Below are 8,086 nucleotides of genomic sequence, written 5' to 3' on the forward strand. Positions count from 1 at the left end.
AAAGGGGGAAGAGAGATGAAACAAAATAAAGTTTCAGTGCCTGAGAGATTTCAGATGGAGTTGAGAGGTCATTCTGGAGGGTATTCTTATGTGCTTTGAGGATATCCCTTTTTAGTTTTTAGTGTATTGGAATAGCTAGAAGGAAATACCTGAAACTGAAACTGTACCCAGTAGGCTTGTTTCTTGAAGACAATTGTATAACTATGTAGCCTACATGGTGTGACTGTGTGATTGTGAAAACCTTGTGGCACACGTTCCTTTTATCCAGTGTATGGACAGATAAGTAGAAAAATGGGGACAAAAATTAAATGAAAAATAGGGTGGGATGGGGGGATGAGGTGTTTTTAATTTTTATTCTTATTTTAATTTTTTTTGGAGTAATGAAAATATTCAAAAATTGGTTGTGATGATGAATGCACAACTATATGATGATACTGTGAACAACTGATTGTATACTGTATATAATGGTATGGTATATGAATATATCTCAATAAAACTGAATTGAAAAAAAAAAAACAAAAAACAAAAAACTGAGGCTGAGGGATTTCCCTTTGGGATTCTCCATCTTGGCAGATATTTAGCTGCACCTGCTCCTTGAACAAGTTTTATGCCCCGAATTTTCTACTATCTGTTTTGGTTTGCTAAAGCAGCTGAAATACAATATACCAGAAATGGACTGGCTTTTAACAATGGGGATTTATTAGCTTACCAGTTACAATTCTAAGGCTGTGAAAATGTTCAAATTAAGGCATCACCAGGAGGACACCTGTCACATGGGAAGGCACATGGCCGGCGTCTGCTGGTCCTTCTCTCCCAGGTTTCATTGCCTCCAGCTTCTGGCTTCAGTGGTTCTCTCTCTCTTTCAGCAACTCTGGGGGCTTTTTCTCCATGTGGCTTCCCCTGGTTTCATCTCTCTTATCCTCTCAAGGGACCCCAGTAAAAGGATTAATATTCACCTTGAATGGGCTGGGTCACATCTCAGTTGAAACAACCTAACCAAAAGGTCCCACCCACAGGAGGTCTGCACCCACAAGCATGGATTAAAAGAACAGGGCCTTTTCTGGGGTACATAACAGCTTCAAACCAGCACACCATCCCTCCGTTAAAATTGCATTGCTGGAAAAAAAAATTGCATTGCAGTGCTCAAAGTTGGAAAGTAAAATTCTCATTTATACTGTTACTACTACTTTTTATCATCCTGTCCACTAGGCCTGCTTTCTAGTCCCACAAAGAATTTGTGGCTGTTTTGGGGTATGAATTCCTGCAGTTTGGAAACCTTCTCCTTGATTTCTCTTCCAGACCTGGTACTGCTTCTCCTACAGCAGGGGCACAGCTGAGAGGAGAGCCCAGGTGTCCAGTCTACCAGGACTTCCTCATCCTTCTTCACTGAATTAGGGAGCTAGTTTACATACAGTTCATTGTATCTATTCATTTCATTTTTAAATTGTACCCAGTCTCTGACTTGCATGAACAAAAAATTTATTCACACATTAATGCAATAGTTATTTCTTTTATTCAGAGAACTCTGAAAGACAGATAATATCCTGAAACCAAGGCATGTCTCCAATGCTATAATTTCAGACACCATCTTAGCTTGACGGGAAGAACTCTGATTTGACGTGGGGGCGAGGGTGCCTTTCCAAAGCTGTTCACATCACACCAGTATTACAGCTTGGTTTGGCAGACAGAGCTAACGAGCCCGGGCCTAGCATGTGTCTCACTTAGCCGTCCTTATGTTTCCTTTTCCTGGGTGTTACTTATGACGGTTTCAAGTCCTTACACCCTGGAATGAGTCTGAGGACAGGCAACATCTGGGTGATGCTCTGGATTTTTCCAGAAGGATCTGTGGGAGTCTAAGGGTGGTTTAATGCTGAGAACTTGGGGGTGGGCTGGGAAGGAGGACTGGGGGAGAAGCGGGAGCTGCAGGAGTTAGGGAGGAGGAGGAGAGACATGGAACAGGATTTATTTAAAAAGGCATGGATAAGGAAGGCATTTTATGAGCTCTAGAAGCCTAGAAGGAAATACAGGAGGGGAATGATGTTAGATGAATTTAGGACTAACGGGTGATTTAGAGGTGGCACAGGCAGCTCTGCTCCCAGCCCTCCCCTGCCCTTCTTTATTAAGACAAGAAGCAAAAATAATCATAGGTAATTGGGTCTATTAACCATCATCCATTTCCTTCCCTATCCTTTATGCATGACAAATTCAGCCTTTCATTTAAGAAAGATTTACTGAGCACAATTACTATATTGGATACGTAGCAACCAAGGAAGCAGCCCTTGCCTTCGTGTAGCCTGTAGTCTGGCTGAGCAGGCAAAGCACTGAACAAGTACTGATTAGGTGTGTTGAGCATTTCAGAAGAGGAAGTAGAGGGTGCCATAGGAGCACATGAACAGAAAGAACCCACTAGTTCTGAAGGCATCAGAGAGGAACTTGAGACCTGAAGGTTGAAGAGGAGTGAGCAGAAGAGTTGCAAGCCAAGAGAACCACATTGTGAAAGTCCTGAAGTAATTAAGTGTGAATTCGCAGTGCTGAAAGATGCGCCATGTGGCTGGACCTTAGCGTGACAGGGACGTTGGCAAGATCTGAGGCTGGACAGCAGTGGAGGTCTACCGATGAGAGCTTCTAGGAAGGGCTAAGGATTTTAGACTCCCTCCTACAGACAATGGGAGAACCACTGAAGGGCGGAAGCAGGGGAGGGGATGGATCCACTCTGGCTGTTGGGTAGAGTGAATAAATCGTAGGAGCTGGACTGGAGGCAGAGAGACCACTTTGAAGGTTCCTACAGTTATAGATCAGGTGAGGGATGGTGATGACTTGGAAGAGGGTGGCTTCTGCGAGGACTGAGGGAAGTGGCAAATTTAGACCCTCCAGGACATTCTAAAATATTTAACATGGAGGTCAGCGAGAGCAGGGAGCTAAGTATGACTCTGGGATTTCTAGGGAGGTTATGAAGGCCAAGAAGAGAACAGGGTTGAGATGTGACTTTAGAAGTACGTTGAGGAGATGCTTCTCTCAATATAGCTCAATAGCATTAACTTCAATGGGGCAAGTTTTTTTTTTTTTTTTTAATGGGAATATAGAAAAGGAATAATAATGATAATATCTGGAAACAGCATTAGGGCACCAGGGAATGGCGGATTGCACTACCGTTCACAATATTTGCTGTTCCTCCTGAAAGATACCCAATTGTTGTCCAGCTTGGCCATGACTTGCTTTCGCCAATGAAATGTGAGCTCAAATGATGTGCATCACTTCTGAGATGATGCTTCAAGGACCAGTTTATGGCTGCCTGTGGCTCTTTTCCCTCTGCCAGGAGATTGGCAACGTTTCAGAGGCTGCTCCATGAGCCTGGGTCCCTGAATGAGGACGTGGAGTAGAGTCCCACTGGCCCCTGATGGACACGTGACCCGAGAAGGTGAGTGTTACACCTTTGTGGCAAGCCAATGAGACATTTGGGCTCATTTGTCTCCACAGCATATCCTGACTACCCCTCCCCTCCTGCAGACCTTGAGGTGTTTTGCTAGTGGGGGAATGAAGAGCCCTCATTTAGGATTGTGGGGATTATCTTTTGGGAAAGAGTTAGTTTTATTTAAGAGTTTGAGGGAAAATTCAATGTAAAGTTCATAGCTGCCAGGGTGGAAGAGTTCTGGAAGGACAGAAGGAGGCAAGAGTTGTGCAAAGCAAGACAACACTGAGTATTATTATGGAGATGAGAGAACTTGAGATGATTAGAGGGTCTTGTAATTGGGGCGATTACCAAGGAAAATAAGGATTCTAAACACAATGAATCTGGTTGTGATGTCCCTTGGAGGGCAGTGGGTCCTCATATTGGTCGGAACTATGTATTTCTATGAAAAGCAGCTCCCAGTCCCATCCACCCATGCTCATTTCACCCTATTAATTTCCATTATCATTATTATTGTACTTGGTTTACTTCTCAATTGTTGGTGTCCTTCTAATAGAATGCAACTTCCAAACTGCAAGAATTTTGCCTGAGTTGTTCATTACTCTCCTGAATATCAATCAAGCACAATGACCTAAATATTTGTGAAATGAATGAGTGAACAATGAATGAAGAATGAAAATAACCCTAAGGATCTCTCCTAGCCATCAAGGATGGCCTTTGGCATTCTGTAAACCTAGGTTTGATTCTTGGCTCATCTTTTATGATTTTTGTGCCTTGGAGCAAGTTATCCAATCTCTTTGACCTTGATTTCCATAATTTGAAGGGGGATAATCATAGGTAGTTGGGAGGGTTGTTCTTTAGAAATAATGAGATAATTTAGGTAAAGGACTCAGCATGCTGAACTACAGTCTAGTCCTTTACCACTTATTTTGTCCTGATTTTGGTAATGACATCTGTGCTGATGCCTGGTGCAGTAAATATGCTATGCCCTCCAATCCCCTTGCCCTCAACCTTAATAGAGGGGAAAATAGACTTGTCCAAAACCCACAGGACAGATTCACAGACCCGTCCAGGGCTTTGTCTACTATACCAGAAAAGGAAGTGGCCCTCTCAGCTGATGAGGAAAGTGACTCAAACAAATATCCAGCAAGTAATAGCATGCATTCGTTTCCTATGGCTGCTGTAACAAATTACAAATTTATTGTCTTACACTTCTGGAGGTCAGAAGTCTGACATGGGTCTTACTGGGCTAAAATCAGGGTGTCTGAAGGGCTGTGTTCTTTCTACAGGCTCTAGGGGAGAATCTGTTCCAGCTTCTAGAGGCTGCCTGCATTCCTTGGCTTGTAGCCCCCTTTCATCTTCAAAGACAGCAATTACCTCACTCCGACATCTCCTTCTCTGACCCTGAATCATCTGCCTCCCTCTTTAAGGGACTCTGCGATGACACTGGGCCAACACAGATGAGCCACGATGACCTCCCCATTTCAAGATCCTTAATTTAATCACAACTTCCAAGTCCCTTTTGTCACATAAGTTGACAAAGACACAGGTTCTGGGGAGCAGGATGAGGACATCTTTAGGGGGGTGACAATACTGCCTATCACAGGGGCAAATCAGAAACTGGCCGCCAGGCGTCAGAGTGTTGTGTCCCTCACTGGTCTCCAGCTGTGTGCTGATCTCTTCTAGTTCTTTCCCTCTATTTTCATTTATTCCTGTCCTTGCAGCTCATTTTTGTTGTTGTTGTTAAAAAAAAATAGAATCTTTTAATAAAAATTACTCATAAAAATCCTAATAAATTTCAAAGAGCAAGATATTCCTTAGTACACTTATAAAAGAACATTTGGTCCTTTTACAAAAAACTCCCCTTTAATTTAAATACATTTCTTATTTACATATTAAACATAAAATACCGTCTATAGTTGCAAAACATATTACACATTAAAGAGAGAAGCATTTGTGTATTTCAATAGATTTTCCCAGCATTCCCAACTCTAGATTTTTTTTTGTAAAAAGATTTACCTTTCTTGTGCATAATAAATAAAAATGCAGATTGTATTTTCCTATTTAAAATGAAAACAAAATACCTTAAAATATTATTCCTCTGCCTCTCAGAAAGAGGGATAAGGGATAATACATCAAGAAGTTCCAGAGGTACTGGTCATTTTCGCCAAATTCACAACCAAATTCAAATAGGAATATAACCCTGAGCCCTGCAAAACCTGGGGACGTTCACCCCAGCCTGTCCCACCTTTTCATTCTTAGAAACGCCCCTGGGAAAGAGGCTGAGTGGGAGCTGGATGTCTGGGAAGGGAAAGGAAAGAACAAGATTTAAGTCCCTGCTCTGCCACTCTGTGGTGAGCACAATCATTTAGCCCTACCTTTTATCCAGCACGAAATTTGAAGAGATCAGGAGAAAAGGACCTCCAGAGCCCTCCACAAAGGACTGTCTGATGTCGAGTCTATAAAATCCAAAGCACAGAATTAGTTTGTAAGCATTCAGTAAACTGAGCTCAGAAATTAGCTACGAGGGATATTTTTCCTTGGTGGTGGGAAGGGGGAAGTCAGGTTGAGGCCCTCGTGCAGATTGCACAACTGCATAACACAGCAGGGAACGAGCGGCTGTCTCCTCATATTCATCTGCACAGACACGGACTCTGGTGCATTTTTCTTCGACTAGATGGAAACCATTAAAGTGACCTGTTGCAGCTCATTTTAAAACAAATATCAGCATCTGGAAACATCTGCTCCGTATCCCCCAGTCCTTACGAATGGCAGACCAAGACACAGTTCCCTTTGACATGCCCCCTGGAAGGAGCTTGAGGTGAGAGGACATCCAGACTGAGCTTCTAGAACAGTGTGCTCCAGGAGAAATACAATGTGAGCTGCCGATGCAAGCCGCATGTGCGATTTCAAATTTTCTAGGAGCCACGTTAAAAAACAAGTAAAAAGAAGTGAACCGTAATGTAAATTACGGACTACATTGAATAGTACAATTGTAATAATTTTCTTTCATCAGTTGTAACAAAGGTACCACACTCATGAAAGATGTTAATAATACAGGGGGTATATGGGAACTCTGCACTTTATGCGTGATTTTTCTGTCAGCCTACATCCTCTCTAATAAAATATTGATAAACATAAGTATAAATAAAAGCACATCCTTGACAACCAGCAGTGTGCAGCTCTGCAATTCAAGCCAAACAGAGGTCTTTGGATAATGGAGTGTGGTTTGAAAAAACTTCATCTTCAACCCAGTCCTCAGCAGTCTCCACATTTTGTTTGCTTATAAATCCCGTAAATACATGCTGCATAAAACTCTAAAGAAATGTTTATTCTAATGATTGTACCAAAAAGTAAAAAGAAACAGATGGAATCAATTTCAATAGCACAGTTATTTTATTTAACTCAATGTGTGTCTAAAAGATTATAATTTCAACATGCAATCAATATAAAAAAATTATTGAGGTATTTTACATTCTGGTTTTTTTTAATTCTTTGAAATCTGGCATGCATTTTATTCTTGAGCACATCTCAGTTCAAACCAGACACTTTTCAAGTGTTCAATAGCCGCAGAGGCCAGTGGTCATCATACTGTTAGGGCCCCAGGGCCTAGAGCAGTTCCTGACACAAAAGGCACTCACCTTTGTCAAATGAAGAAATTAATGGGCTACTATGTTCAGGGTTGGGCTGTTTTCCAAAGCCCAAAGGAAGAAGTCTAATTATGCAGGTCATTTGTATCTCATTTGCATGTACTTCTCCCAGGTGTGTTTCCTCCCCAGGCAACTTACCTCTAATGATCCCCACTGGGCCCAGTCTTAGCCAGGCAACCTCGAGAGTAAATGCTCTACCTTGAAAACACTGTGCTCAGTGCCTAGTTCTGACTGGAAGGAAGGGACAGAGAACGGAGTCTCCCTGGAGTCAAGTCCTCAGAGACCTCTGCAGGGGCTGGGGGAAGACGAAGGCCCCTAAACTCCCACACGTGTCTTCCCAAGGCCTCTTGGGATCCATCCCGGTCCCTGCTCATGTCCTGCTTCATCACCTCTTCACTCATCAGTCCTCAGGAGTGTCCTCAACACTACACATTTCCCTCCCTCAAAAAGTCAAACATGGAGTTGCCAGGTGACCCAGCAATTCCACTCCTAGGACCAGATGAACCTTGGTTCAGGATGAACCTTGAAGACATTAAGCGAAGTGAAAGAAGTCAGACACGAAAGGCCACATATTGTGTGATTCCATCCATACGAATTGTCCGGAAGAGGCAAATCCATAGAAACAGAAAGTCGAGTGGTGGTTGTCAGAGGATGGGGGTGGGGGAATTGGGGGGGGGGGGTTGGGGAGCGGTTGCTAATGGGTAGGGGTTTCTTTTGGGGTGATGAAAATGTTCTGGAATTAGACGTGATGATGGTTGCACAACATTGTGAATGTGCTAAAAACCACTGAATTTTTATACTTTAAAAACATGTGAATTTTTATGGCATGTAAATTAGATCTCAATTCAGAAAATTACATTTCTGTCATATCAAATTTCTTGTAGTTCCTTGAATTTGCAGTACTGTGTCACCTTGCAATCTTTTTCATGAGCAATTCATTCCACTTGGGGAAAAAAACCCTTCATCACCACCTCCTTTTTATTTTTTTCTTCCTAAAGGTAAAATTTAGGCTTTATGTAGTCTCTGC

The sequence above is a fragment of the Choloepus didactylus genome, chromosome 27 (genome assembly GCF_015220235.1).
Source record: "Choloepus didactylus isolate mChoDid1 chromosome 27, mChoDid1.pri, whole genome shotgun sequence".
NCBI lineage: Eukaryota > Metazoa > Chordata > Mammalia > Pilosa > Megalonychidae > Choloepus > Choloepus didactylus.